At 25.9% G+C, this 15000-nt stretch overlaps 2 long non-coding RNA genes across 4 annotated transcripts in view; one reads left to right on the top strand and one right to left on the bottom strand.

Annotated features, from left to right (window-relative positions):
- Positions 1 to 390, bottom strand: part of LOC136074868 (uncharacterized) — a 7013-nt gene extending 6623 nt beyond the window's left edge. The window contains exon 1 of the long non-coding RNA XR_010635517.1: positions 249 to 390. This is a non-coding gene — a long non-coding RNA (uncharacterized LOC136074868). The remainder of the gene's footprint in view (positions 1 to 248) is intronic.
- Positions 391 to 457: 67 nt separating this feature from the next.
- The window catches only part of LOC136075296 (uncharacterized), a 36128-nt gene continuing 21585 nt past the window's right edge, over positions 458 to 15000 (top strand). For 2 of the 3 annotated variants that reach the window (XR_010635817.1, XR_010635815.1), the window contains exon 1: positions 8309 to 15000. This exon is cut by the window's right edge and continues 1147 nt beyond it. This is a non-coding gene — a long non-coding RNA (uncharacterized LOC136075296). Of the gene's footprint in view, positions 591 to 3926; positions 4004 to 8308 lie in introns of those variants that run through there. The other variant, XR_010635816.1, reaches the window with a different exon arrangement.

Raw genomic sequence — 15000 nt, 5'->3', positions numbered from 1 at the left:
TAAAATTAAGAAATATATGGCATGCTACCAGTATTATATGCTTAGAATATAACATCCCTTATGTAATTTGTTTAAAAACAACATACTAGATAGTGCTTAGAATGTTAAAAAACAACAAACCATATAGTGCTTAGAATGTAACATTCCCTCATATAGATATATAAAATATTGCATAACATCTGGTTGAAAATATGTAAAATATTACTAGAAAATCATCAATTTTAGAATTAAAAATTAAATTATAGTACCATGTCTTGCGGACTTCGTATATACCAACATATTAATAATGAATTTCATTTATGTATTTGTTGCGTTATTATTATAAACTATGAACGTTCTTGTATTATTCGGACGCACTCGGTACCCTACTAAGTTCTATTACTTAAAAACGCATCCTCGTTTTCATTATTCCTACTGGTGCGGTGATATTTTAACGTGCGGTGATATTTAATTACAGATCCCGCGTGACAATTCCGATATGTATTTAATCTATCAGTGTATAATCTATTTTAAACTTTATTTCATGAGTGCAATCTTATTATTAAATGCAATGTTAAATAAAAAGTGTTCTAATGATAAATGGATTAAAGGTACCGCTTTGATATTTTAACAGAAAAAAGGTTATTTTTGTATAAGAAACACTATAGTTATTATTTTAAAAAGTTGTTAAATACCTTCATAAATTATGAAGGTATTTAACAGCTTTTTAAAGTTATAACAATAGTGATTCTCATTACGTAATGAAGGTATTTAACAACTTTTTGAAATTATAATAAAATTCATTATAATTATAAAATTTTTAAGACCTTTTATTTACTCACAAATATAATATATTAAATCATTAATTGAAATTGCTTGCTTCGTAATTCTTAGTATAAATTCTCCCCAATAGTCATTTTTGTGTTCAACAATCTGTTATTGATGCCTGTTATTGATGTTTGGACTTACGATTAATAAAAGTTATTATTGGTTTTATGAACTAATTATTTTCTTTGGCAAAAATAGAAATATTTAAATACATTAATAGAAAAATAAAATACAAATATTAAACTTAACTTATATATATTATTTTTTTTTTAAATTTAAATCGTAGATATCAACGTAAATTTTACATAGAAATCCTTAGGTCCAATGAAAGTTTTCTTAGAAATCCTTAGGTCCAATGCGATTAACTTTAATATAAACAAGTTGTGTTCATATTAAAGAGGATAATAAAAAAATACTTGGGGCTAATTTGTTTGATTAATTTTCTTTAAATCAAAGTCATTAAAAGCTGAAATGTATTTTGATTTTATGCAAAATAAATAATATATACTTTGCTGGTTCCCCACCATGTCTGGTTTATCAATGTTAGGCGAGTGCAAATCAAGTCTCTTACTTCTATATATATGTGGTTATCCCAAAAAATAAAATTATCATTCATTATACTTTCTAATCGTTAGGTTATATAGTTTTGGAGATTAGATTTTCAATGTTGGAATTTCAACATCTTCATCAGGCAACATGTTTGGTTTTCTCAGTTTTTGTTGACGCCTTTTGTTGATGTCATATTCTGCGTCTCCAAATATATAACCTTTCCAAGTATCAAACACGGACACAAACATATCTATTTCTTGTGCCTTTTTCTTTGCAACCGTGTCATTTTCTTTAAAAGTTAGCTTATCATCATTTTCAGTCAGTACTGTTCCTTTGATAATTTTTGCTGTTTTTTTAATTAATGATGATAAAATTATTTTCAAGCCTGTTTTTAAATAATCTCCTGCAATAGTGTATTCATCGATTGCTGTTCTAAATGCATCAAAGTTTATTCTGTTAAACATGTCCATTGCATTATTATATACATGTTTAACTTTTTTATTTATCTTAAATATAGAATATAGATGTCCAATGCGCCTCATATCATTTCGTACAGATTTTAGAACTTCTGATTGTTTATCCAGTTTTCTTTTCATTTTGTCATATAATCTTAGACCAACAGTTAAAATGATGTCTTGTTTGCAAATTTTACCCACTTCATCATTTCTCATATTTCCAAGGACATTGATTACGAATTCATTTGGAAATAATGAAGATGAATTGTTTTTAATTAAGTTGATTGGAACATGAATGATTGGTTTGGATGTGTTTAGATCACAGTTTTTAATGTGCCTGCTTAAAAAACGTTTTGAAAAAAAAACATTGCAATATCCGCACATTTCAATATTATTTATAATTTCTTCCTCGTTAAGAATTTTTTTTGCCTCTCTTTCGCTATTAATTTGTAAATGTATATTTATATATGTAAAGATCATATTTTAAAATATTGAAGTTTTATTAATTTATTTACTCAATTTTTAGAAAATCAAATATGAAAAATAAGTTCATAAAATAAAAAAAATTTTACCTTTGAAAGTTAGGATTTTTTTCTTGTGTTTGACCTATATTATATTTTTTAATTCCTTTCTTTTTAAATTTTTTAAACATCTTATGTTTTTCTCCTTCCTGAAGTTTAATCGCTGTTTTGACAATCTCTTAATCTTTATGTCTTTTTAGGATATGTCTTGATAGTCTTGTTTGTTCCTTGTTACAAAATATGCAATACCTATTTGGTTTTTTTTTTCAGTGACTTGGCCTAAAGCAATTAGCAAAAATAATTTAATGACATAAGTATTAACCTATTAAAGGTGAGGTTTCAAAAGTTATTAAAATGTTATCATATACATAAAATTATTACTCTAATGATATTATATTATTAAAATGATATTATATTATTAAAATAATATTATATTATTAAAATGATATTATTTTATTAAAATGATATTATATTATTAAAATGATATTATATTATTAAAAAGATAATACACTGCACCAGAGAGACCGCCAGGTTTTATGTCGTGGCACTCAAATAAAACCTTTTTTATTCAAGAGTATTTGTATTAAAACAATAAAAAAAATGATTTTTAAAATTGGAACAAATTGCTAAAGGTCATAAATGGGGCAAAAGGGTAAATACAAGGGGTTATAAACCCATTTAGGTATGCTAGTTGCACGTTACAAAAAAAAAGTTTTTTATTCAAAAGTGTTTGTTTATTAAAAATAGAAAAAACTTTTTTTTTAAACAAAAAAAAGTTAAGGGTCGTAAATGAGGCAAAGGGTAAAATTGAGGGGCCCTATGCCCATTTAAACATTTTAGATGTCTGTTACAACAATTTTTTAAAGATAAATGTCAAATATTTTAAACAATGTATAAACAAACAAAACAAATTCAATTAATTTATAATATTTATAAAAATATTGTACATAATTCAACAAAATATAAACAATTCTTCTTGCTCCAGAGAAATATGTCAAAGGTACAGATAAATTTAACTCTTCTTCAATTAAAAATAACTATTGAGTCGATACACATATTAATTGTTTTAGTCTACACATTCAAAACTATTTCATGTATGCTCAAATTTGAAACAAACTATCCACAAAACAAACAAACTATGTAAATAATTTTTTAAACAAAATCAAAATCTTTTTGCTCCAAAATCAACTACTGCTGATAATAGCCTGTCACCATATTCAGAATGCTCTTTTTGCCTCTTAAACCTTGTGCATGTTGGTTTAAACTTTCTCCACATTGTTCAGCAAAGTTACCCAATCCTTTGTTATGGTGTTCCACATAAGGCTGTACATGACACAATAGAATGTGGACTTTCCATGTTGTATTTATTTGTTTATTTAAGTTTATTTAAATTTATTTAAACATCTTGTGTGGAAAGAAATGAATTCTTTAAATTTGTTATTGCTTCTTTAAAGCCAGTTTGTAAATTGGTGGAAAAGCAACAATTTTTTATATTATTTTTTTATATTTTAATTGGAATCAAATAAGTAAATGTTTCTAAGATTTATGTTTCATGAGAATCCAGATTTGGTTAGTATTTTTTACTATATTTAAGCAATACCTTCCAAATCTGTGTCTTCTTCCAAATCTCTTTCATTCTCAATAGAAGAACAAGCATGAACCTAAATAGGCGTAAGTCTAAATTTGTTTATTATATATAAGTATAGTTAAATTATATATATATAAATATATAAGTATAGTTTCTATATTTGTTTACTTAAATATATAAGTATAGTTTCTATATTTGTTTACATTAGCAGGATATTAACCTGGAACAATTTGTTCAGAGAGATTGATAGGTCCCAAGTGACCTATCAATCTCTATAAAGTTTTTAATTGATCTTTATTCAATCTATTCCAATATTAAATCACAATAATAATTTTTTTTTGTGTGTGGTTGTTTTTTTAATTGTTATTATTAGTTGCTTTTTTTTTTTTTTTTTAATAACGTGTTATTGTAATTTCAAAAGAAAAACTAACTTTGTTATTTTAGTCTAAGCTCGCATTCTCTGTTTTAGGTATTTTTCTTCTTCTGTACAATATACATCACAATCTACAGACTTGATAGTTTATTCAAGCATGTTTAATTCTAAAGATATTTAGTACATGAAGTCATTAGAATTTAAAAAAAAAATTAAGTATTTTTTTTTTTTTCATTCCTACATTGAAAAATTTATTTTATTTTATGATCTTTACATTGGAAAAACTAAAAATAAGTTTTTCCAATATAAAGATAAAAATAAGTGAATAATATGACATTTTAAAATAAACTGGTTTAAGTTGAGTTTCAAGTTTTGTCACCAAGTCGGTAATTCTTTTTTTTTTTTTGTTTTTTTTTTTTGCAGCAATTGGAATCGGTAAACTACAAAGCAAAAAACATAAGCGCAAAAATTAATTAAAATTTACGGAAATTTAAAAGTTAAAAACAATATGTTGATTATCTAATACTCCCTCTATTCCGAAATACTGTTCCGGTTTGCAACCAACATAAAGAATTATTGAAAATAAATTTTGTTTTTAATTAAAAGCATATTTTATATAAAATATAGATGTTTTTCTCTAATTTTATAAAGAATCACACAATTAATTTCTAAATAGGGTGTTTTTTTTATGAAATATTTTGTTCCAAAATACTGTTCCGATTTGTTAAAAATGAATTATAAACTTAAAAATATAAAAACATTTTATCGGAAATTTTAAACATTTCAGTCGGAAAAAAAATAGTAAAAGCTTTTTAAAAGTTCTTAATTAGTATAAGTAACAGCTTTTTAAAAATTACTAACAAGTAACAAGTTATTTATTAGTGCTTAAAACCATTTAGTTTGAATACTTTATGCTCAATAGATGACTTTTTTGTTTTTTATTCTGTAACAAATTAAGTCAGTTGTTTAATTTGTTGCCTTTTCATTATTTAAGCACATTATATAAGCAAGTGTAGATAAATAAATATATTAAAAATAAGAGAGAAGGATAGCCTAGTTTTGGTTTATTTTGGTATATAGCTATGCAATTGTGTGTATATGCACAAACACCACGGCTTGAAATTTTAGAGAGGGGGCGGCAATGCAGCAAAAAAACCTAAATTAATAAATAATGTGCTACCAGAAACCTACTTAGCTAAAAAAATAAATAAAGCATTATCAAAAAAAAGTCTAGGGAGGGGGGATATGGCCCCATCGGACCCTTATCATTGTTAACCCATAATACAAGTTTTCAAATAATTTTTTATTTTCTCAAAAAATTCATTTTAATATTCATTAATTCAAATATTTAAATATTTGATTTTTTTCTCATCAAACTAGTAATAAAATCAAATCGGAATAGTATTTTGGAACAAAAAAAAAAGTGAAATCAGAACAGTATTTCAGAATGGAGGAAGTAATAATTAATTTCAATAATTTTCAAAATTATGATTAAATTTTAATTTATGATTTAATATTGGCAAACTTTATTTCAAGAATGAGACTTCTTTAACTTCAAATTAAGAATTTTGATTTTATGAGCATTAGGGAATACTGGGCTTAACGAAACTCCACAGGACTAGTTTGCACCCTGATTAGTAATGTTTAATGTTAAATATGTTTTTATCTTTCATTAAATATTTTATGGATTACCAATTTGATTGCTTTTATCACACCCGGCCTTGGTCATATATCAACCCTGGTCATTTACTGTCAAGAAGTTCAAGCTTCTCGCTCAACCATTACACCATAACATATAAAATCATTCATGTAAAAATGTTCTAAAAAAAATTTAGTACAATGTTTTCATAATTCAATCATTATAAATGCAAACCTCTAAACTTGAATTGTGAAATGGTGAGTAAGATATTGTGCATTCCACACCAAAATAATGTCTAAATCTATAAAACAATTTCAGAACACAATATTTTCCCACAATATAATAAATGTGTGGTTTTATTATCTTATTTTCTATGAAAGCTTTTTTTTTTTTTTTTAAATGTACCTTCTGCAGCTTGACCATCTGATTGAATGCTTTTTATAGTAGGAGAACAAGCCCTAATATATATATATATATATATATATATATATATATATATATATATATATATATATATATATACACATATACAGGGTTCGAAATTAACCTTGGCACTTGGCATATGCTGATCATATTTCAATCATAATAAATGCAAACCTCAAGACTTGAATTGTGAAATGGTGAGTTAGATATTGTGCATTGCACACCAAAATCAATGTCTAAACTTCTAAATCAATTTTAGAACACAATATCTTATGATGTAGCGAATGTATGATTTTCTAATCCTTTTTTCAAAATAAGTTTTATTTAAAAAAAAAGTATACCTTCTGCAGCTTCGGTAAATGATGCAATGTTTTTTATTGTAGGAGAACAAGCCTTAATATAATAAATAAGTATGCATTTTTTTGTTTGTTAAAAGTTATACAATATGTAAATTTGGGACCCAATAATATCAATGAATTGTTTTATGGAAAAAGTTTTATGCGTGATAAAACATGCCATTCTGATTACTAAAAAAGCAATTTTAATCTTGGATTAGCATTACTTGGATATGTTAATTGCGTAGCAAAAAAAAACCTATAGATTAAATTAAATTCAACATGGCTTTCCATTTCAGTATCAAGAAATTAGCCAGAAGTATTACATTTCTAGCACAAGATATGCATTGACTAGTGTTGTGCTTTCTTTTTAAACAGACAGTTTAGAAATATATTTTTTTACAATTATACATATCAGTGATTTACCTTTGATTTGTATCTTTTTTGGTGTTTGCTTTTGAATTCCTGTAAGAATTTGATTATAAGTCAATAAATAAGTTTAATATAATTTCATAATTTGGATTAAAATAATGTACCTCAGTATGCCAAATTAAATTATCAACACCTTTGAAATACAAGCATAAAAATGGAGTATTAATCATTACAACTTTTTTCATTAAAGCATTTGGGTAATATTTTGAATCATTGATAATAACGACCAATATAATTAAAATGAAATGTGGCATCAATGCTAAAAAAATTCAATAAAACATTTGACATTTTTTCAACGGTAAAATTAATTGGATAAAAATTAAAGTTACCTGTATTCAATAATATTGTGTAGAAAGTCATAAACATAACTACCAGCATTAGTTTCTTCATAGTATTATATTTTGTTGTGGATTTATTTTTTTGGCCAAGTCTCCTCTGTATTGGGCAATGAAATGACCTTTTTGAATTTTTTCAAAAGAAACGACGCCATAGCCTATAACGCTTGTACCTTTTTTTGGATTTTTTAAAATAATTGTATTTAAAAATGACATTAAGTAGACTTGAACAGCTCTTTCCAAATGGAAAGATATTTTACTGAGAATGACTATTTGTTTTAATGGTACACCATTAATCAAAAACAACTGTTCAATCTATAAGTGCACTATCATTATTATATATTTATATTTATGTCTTGCTTCTTAAAAGCCAATACCCCTTGTTTTTAAACCTATTTTCAAGGTTAATTAATGTTAGGGGCCATCCATTATTTTATTAATGTTAGGGGCCATCCATATTTTCATTTTAACCATTTATTATATGTTTTAATATACATGTATTATCACTATTTTGTTTTTCTTTATTTTTATTGTTTTTAATTTTATTTTGTCATTTATTTGTTGTTTTTTTTTAATCTATTTTTTGCCAAAAGTATGTAAGGTAATTTTTTGTTTTGTTTGTAATGTTTGTTGTAACTTTTGTTTTAATTTTCTCAGTGTTTTTCTGTTTATATTTTATTTATTTTGTCATATTATTTACAATATATTTTGGTTATTATATTATAAGAACTATGATTAATACATTTACTAAATCCTTATAATTTTTTTAGCAATAATCGTTTTTATGTCATCGTTAGTTGTTACGTTTTGTCAGTTTATTGCTGTTTGTAACTGTAACTTTGTATGTATAAACGATTGATGTATGGAAAGTTATACCGATTTATTAATATTATTATAATTACTATATTATTATTATTACTATTGTTAAGTTAGCATGTTATTATTATTTTCATTATTATTATTTATTATCACTATTATTATTGTTATTATAAGTATTATTTTTATTATTATTACCACTACTATTTTAATCATTGTCATTAGGTGTTTACGTTATATTAGTAGTTTATAGTATTTGTAAACATACTTGAAATGTAATACCAAATATTTCAGAAATATATTGATTGATTGTTCAAAATTGGTCAAATGGAAACAAGGGTAAATCCATAGGGAGGGCGTTCCCCTACCCTTATATTATTTGAAAATAATGTTTTTCATATATCCATATATTTAACACAACATTTTGTTTGAAAACAGAAGTTGGCTTATTAAGCTTATATGTGTATATAATTTCGACAATTTCTTTCATCTATAAACTGAAAGTGTCTTTATTTACATGAAAATGTCACTATTTTGATTAAATGTCACTATTTTGATTTAGTGTCAATAATATTTTAGAATATTGTTTGTTAAGCGACTAGGATGTCAGAGTCATTCATTGTCAGATGGTATTAAAGAGCTCTTTAAAAATCTAACTAACCATATCACTTCGAGAATAAAAAGACCTAACAGAAAAAAATGCAATCTTTGGAGTTAACTGGTAAATCTGCAAAATTTATCAACAGGGAATCTTTGGCACCTGGTATTTATGAGTTTTTGGATGTAGGTTTTGAAGATAAATCTTCTCATTTTATTGCAACTGTTCGTCTTATGGTGCGATATGATCAAGTCAGTGAAAAATGGTTCGATTGCGATGAAAGTGACTATATTAGGCGTATTTTGGTGAATGCCAAAATTAAATTGGTTAATAGTTCTTTGGTCGGAAATTTTTTGATAAGGTCACATTTTGCAAATGTGATGCGACTAAACAGTATTGGCGAAACAGTTTTTATTATAAAGGATTCATTTTTTCAATGGGACGTGAAAAAAAAAATTAACGCTAAAAAAATGCCCTTAGTTGTTGCTGCTTTAAGAAAATATGAGTCCGAAGAACATAAAGAATATTCGAAGTTAAAAGAAACTAAAATTATGAAAACAGATGATTACCCAAAAACGGAGGTCGACAAATTGAACAAGTTTCATGCATACCAATTTGAATACGAAATTGCCACTTCGACTGAAATAGAAAATGTGATAATTGGCGATAAAGTAAAAAAATAAATATTCCGCTATGGAGTCATTGGATGACAAAGAACCTTGGAAAAGTAGAAAAGAAAAGAAAAATTTTATACTTTTATGTGGAACAAGAGATTCAAATATTTTATGAGTTTGACTTTAATAGAAAAATGTTTTCATAGCATATCCTTTTTTTTTATTATTTTATTATTTGGTGTTTAAAGTTTTTAAAAGTGCAAGTTATCCCTTTTAATTGATCTAGTAGGTTAAATGAAAAGTATTTTAATTTTAGAAAAGCTTATGTTAAATGCACTTGGTAACTTTTAAAATTTTTTTATGTTTCTGTTGTTTAATATTTGTTGTTGTTCTTTTTTTTTTTTTTTGATTCTTACAATTTTGTGATTTGAAAGTTAGTTTTTGAAAAAAATAATAAAAATTAATTGATGGCTTAATAATATTTAATTTTTCCGTGCTTCTAAATAATTGAGTGCTAGTTTCTTATTGCTTTCTAGTGTTTTACGTTTACATAGTAATTAAAAGAATGTTTAATATTCTCTAGAATAATAAAAATGTCTATATTTTAAGCACATGTGTATATAATTTCGACAATTTCTTTCATCTATAAACTGAAAGTGTCTTTATTTACATGAAAATGTCACTATTTTGATTAAATGTCACTATTTTGATTTAGTGTCAATAATATTTTAGAATATTGTTTGTTAAGCGACTAGGATGTCAGAGTCATTCATTGTCAGATGGTATTAAAGAGCTCTTTAAAAAATCTAACTAACCATATCACTTCGAGAATAAAAAGACCTAACAGAAAAAAATGCAATCTTTGGAGTTAACTGGTAAATCTGCAAAATTTATCAACAGGGAATCTTTGGCACCTGGTATTTATGAGTTTTTGGATGTAGGTTTTGAAGATAAATCTTCTCATTTTATTGCAACTGTTCGTCTTATGGTGCGATATGATCAAGTCAGTGAAAAATGGTTCGATTGCGATGAAAGTGACTATATTAGGCGTATTTTGGTGAATGCCAAAATTAAATTGGTTAATAGTTCTTTGGTCGGAAATTTTTTGATAAGGTCACATTTTGCAAATGTGATGCGACTAAACAGTATTGGCGAAACAGTTTTTATTATAAAGGATTCATTTTTTCAATGGGACGTGAAAAAAAAAATTAACGCTAAAAAAATGCCCTTAGTTGTTGCTGCTTTAAGAAAATATGAGTCCGAAGAACATAAAGAATATTCGAAGTTAAAAGAAACTAAAATTATGAAAACAGATGATTACCCAAAAACGGAGGTCGACAAATTGAACAAGTTTCATGCATACCAATTTGAATACGAAATTGCCACTTCGACTGAAATAGAAAATGTGATAATTGGCGATAAAGTAAAAAAATAAATATTCCGCTATGGAGTCATTGGATGACAAAGAACCTTGGAAAAGTAGAAAAGAAAAGAAAAGTTTTATACTTTTATGTGGAACAAGAGATTCAAATATTTTATGAGTTTGACTTTAATAGAAAAATGTTTTCATAGCATATCCTTTTTTTTTATTATTTTATTATTTGGTGTTTAAAGTTTTTAAAAGTGCAAGTTATCCCTTTTAATTGATCTAGTAGGTTAAATGAAAAGTATTTTAATTTTAGAAAAGCTTATGTTGAATGCACTTGGTAACTTTTAAAATTTTTTTATGTTTCTGTTGTTTAATATTTGTTGTTGTTCTTTTTTTTTTTTTTTTGATTCTTACAATTTTGTGATTTGAAAGTTAGTTTTTGAAAAAAATAATAAAAATTAATTGATGGCTTAATAATATTTAATTTTTCCGTGCTTCTAAATAATTGAGTGCTAGTTTCTTATTGCTTTCTAGTGTTTTACGTTTACATAGTAATTAAAAGAATGTTTAGTATTCTCTAGAATAATAAAAATGTCTATATTTTAAGCACATGTGTATATAATTTCGACAATTTCTTTCATCTATAAACTGAAAGTGTCTTTATTTACATGAAAATGTCACTATTTTGATTAAATGTCACTATTTTGATTTAGTGTCAATAATATTTTAGAATATTGTTTGTTAAGCGACTAGGATGTCAGAGTCATTCATTGTCAGATGGTATTAAAGAGCTCTTTAAAAAATCTAACTAACCATATCACTTCGAGAATAAAAAGACCTAACAGAAAAAAATGCAATCTTTGGAGTTAACTGGTAAATCTGCAAAATTTATCAACAGGGAATCTTTGGCACCTGGTATTTATGAGTTTTTGGATGTAGGTTTTGAAGATAAATCTTCTCATTTTATTGCAACTGTTCGTCTTATGGTGCGATATGATCAAGTCAGTGAAAAATGGTTCGATTGCGATGAAAGTGACTATATTAGGCGTATTTTGGTGAATGCCAAAATTAAATTGGTTAATAGTTCTTTGGTCGGAAATTTTTTGATAAGGTCACATTTTGCAAATGTGATGCGACTAAACAGTATTGGCGAAACAGTTTTTATTATAAAGGATTCATTTTTTCAATGGGACGTGAAAAAAAAAATTAACGCTAAAAAAATGCCCTTAGTTGTTGCTGCTTTAAGAAAATATGAGTCCGAAGAACATAAAGAATATTCGAAGTTAAAAGAAACTAAAATTATGAAAACAGATGATTACCCAAAAACGGAGGTCGACAAATTGAACAAGTTTCATGCATACCAATTTGAATACGAAATTGCCACTTCGACTGAAATAGAAAATGTGATAATTGGCGATAAAGTAAAAAAATAAATATTCCGCTATGGAGTCATTGGATGACAAAGAACCTTGGAAAAGTAGAAAAGAAAAGAAAAGTTTTATACTTTTATGTGGAACAAGAGATTCAAATATTTTATGAGTTTGACTTTAATAGAAAAATGTTTTCATAGCATATCCTTTTTTTTTATTATTTTATTATTTGGTGTTTAAAGTTTTTAAAAGTGCAAGTTATCCCTTTTAATTGATCTAGTAGGTTAAATGAAAAGTATTTTAATTTTAGAAAAGCTTATGTTAAATGCACTTGGTAACTTTTAAAATTTTTTTATGTTTCTGTTGTTTAATATTTGTTGTTGTTCTTTTTTTTTTTTTTTGATTCTTACAATTTTGTGATTTGAAAGTTAGTTTTTGAAAAAAATAATAAAAATTAATTGATGGCTTAATAATATTTAATTTTTCCGTGCTTCTAAATAATTGAGTGCTAGTTTCTTATTGCTTTCTAGTGTTTTACGTTTACATAGTAATTAAAAGAATGTTTAATATTCTCTAGAATAATAAAAATGTCTATATTTTAAGCACATGTGTATATAATTTCGACAATTTCTTTCATCTATAAACTGAAAGTGTCTTTATTTACATGAAAATGTCACTATTTTGATTAAATGTCACTATTTTGATTTAGTGTCAATAATATTTTAGAATATTGTTTGTTAAGCGACTAGGATGTCAGAGTCATTCATTGTCAGATGGTATTAAAGAGCTCTTTAAAAAATCTAACTAACCATATCACTTCGAGAATAAAAAGACCTAACAGAAAAAAATGCAATCTTTGGAGTTAACTGGTAAATCTGCAAAATTTATCAACAGGGAATCTTTGGCACCTGGTATTTATGAGTTTTTGGATGTAGGTTTTGAAGATAAATCTTCTCATTTTATTGCAACTGTTCGTCTTATGGTGCGATATGATCAAGTCAGTGAAAAATGGTTCGATTGCGATGAAAGTGACTATATTAGGCGTATTTTGGTGAATGCCAAAATTAAATTGGTTAATAGTTCTTTGGTCGGAAATTTTTTGATAAGGTCACATTTTGCAAATGTGATGCGACTAAACAGTATTGGCGAAACAGTTTTTATTATAAAGGATTCATTTTTTCAATGGGACGTGAAAAAAAAAATTAACGCTAAAAAAATGCCCTTAGTTGTTGCTGCTTTAAGAAAATATGAGTCCGAAGAACATAAAGAATATTCGAAGTTAAAAGAAACTAAAATTATGAAAACAGATGATTACCCAAAAACGGAGGTCGACAAATTGAACAAGTTTCATGCATACCAATTTGAATACGAAATTGCCACTTCGACTGAAATAGAAAATGTGATAATTGGCGATAAAGTAAAAAAATAAATATTCCGCTATGGAGTCATTGGATGACAAAGAACCTTGGAAAAGTAGAAAAGAAAAGAAAAGTTTTATACTTTTATGTGGAACAAGAGATTCAAATATTTTATGAGTTTGACTTTAATAGAAAAATGTTTTCATAGCATATCCTTTTTTTTTATTATTTTATTATTTGGTGTTTAAAGTTTTTAAAAGTGCAAGTTATCCCTTTTAATTGATCTAGTAGGTTAAATGAAAAGTATTTTAATTTTAGAAAAGCTTATGTTAAATGCACTTGGTAACTTTTAAAATTTTTTTATGTTTCTGTTGTTTAATATTTGTTGTTGTTCTTTTTTTTTTTTTTTGATTCTTACAATTTTGTGATTTGAAAGTTAGTTTTTGAAAAAAATAATAAAAATTAATTGATGGCTTAATAATATTTAATTTTTCCGTGCTTCTAAATAATTGAGTGCTAGTTTCTTATTGCTTTCTAGTGTTTTACGTTTACATAGTAATTAAAAGAATGTTTAGTATTCTCTAGAATAATAAAAATGTCTATATTTTAAGCACATGTGTATATAATTTCGACAATTTCTTTCATCTATAAACTGAAAGTGTCTTTATTTACATGAAAATGTCACTATTTTGATTAAATGTCACTATTTTGATTTAGTGTCAATAATATTTTAGAATATTGTTTGTTAAGCGACTAGGATGTCAGAGTCATTCATTGTCAGATGGTATTAAAGAGCTCTTTAAAAAATCTAACTAACCATATCACTTCGAGAATAAAAAGACCTAACAGAAAAAAATGCAATCTTTGGAGTTAACTGGTAAATCTGCAAAATTTATCAACAGGGAATCTTTGGCACCTGGTATTTATGAGTTTTTGGATGTAGGTTTTGAAGATAAATCTTCTCATTTTATTGCAACTGTTCGTCTTATGGTGCGATATGATCAAGTCAGTGAAAAATGGTTCGATTGCGATGAAAGTGACTATATTAGGCGTATTTTGGTGAATGCCAAAATTAAATTGGTTAATAGTTCTTTGGTCGGAAATTTTTTGATAAGGTCACATTTTGCAAATGTGATGCGACTAAACAGTATTGGCGAAACAGTTTTTATTATAAAGGATTCATTTTTTCAATGGGACGTGAAAAAAAAAATTAACGCTAAAAAAATGCCCTTAGTTGTTGCTGCTTTAAGAAAATATGAGTCCGAAGAACATAAAGAATATTCGAAGTTAAAAGAAACTAAAATTATGAAAACAGATGATTACCCAAAAACGGAGGTCGACAAATTGAACAAGTTTCATGCATACCAATTTGAATACGAAATTGCCACTTCGACTGAAATAGAAAATGTGATAATTGG

The sequence above is a fragment of the Hydra vulgaris genome, chromosome 01 (genome assembly GCF_038396675.1).
Source record: "Hydra vulgaris chromosome 01, alternate assembly HydraT2T_AEP".
Taxonomy (NCBI): domain Eukaryota; kingdom Metazoa; phylum Cnidaria; class Hydrozoa; order Anthoathecata; family Hydridae; genus Hydra; species Hydra vulgaris.
Note: the sequence above shows the minus strand (reverse complement) of the source record. Positions and strands in the feature narration are given on the sequence as shown.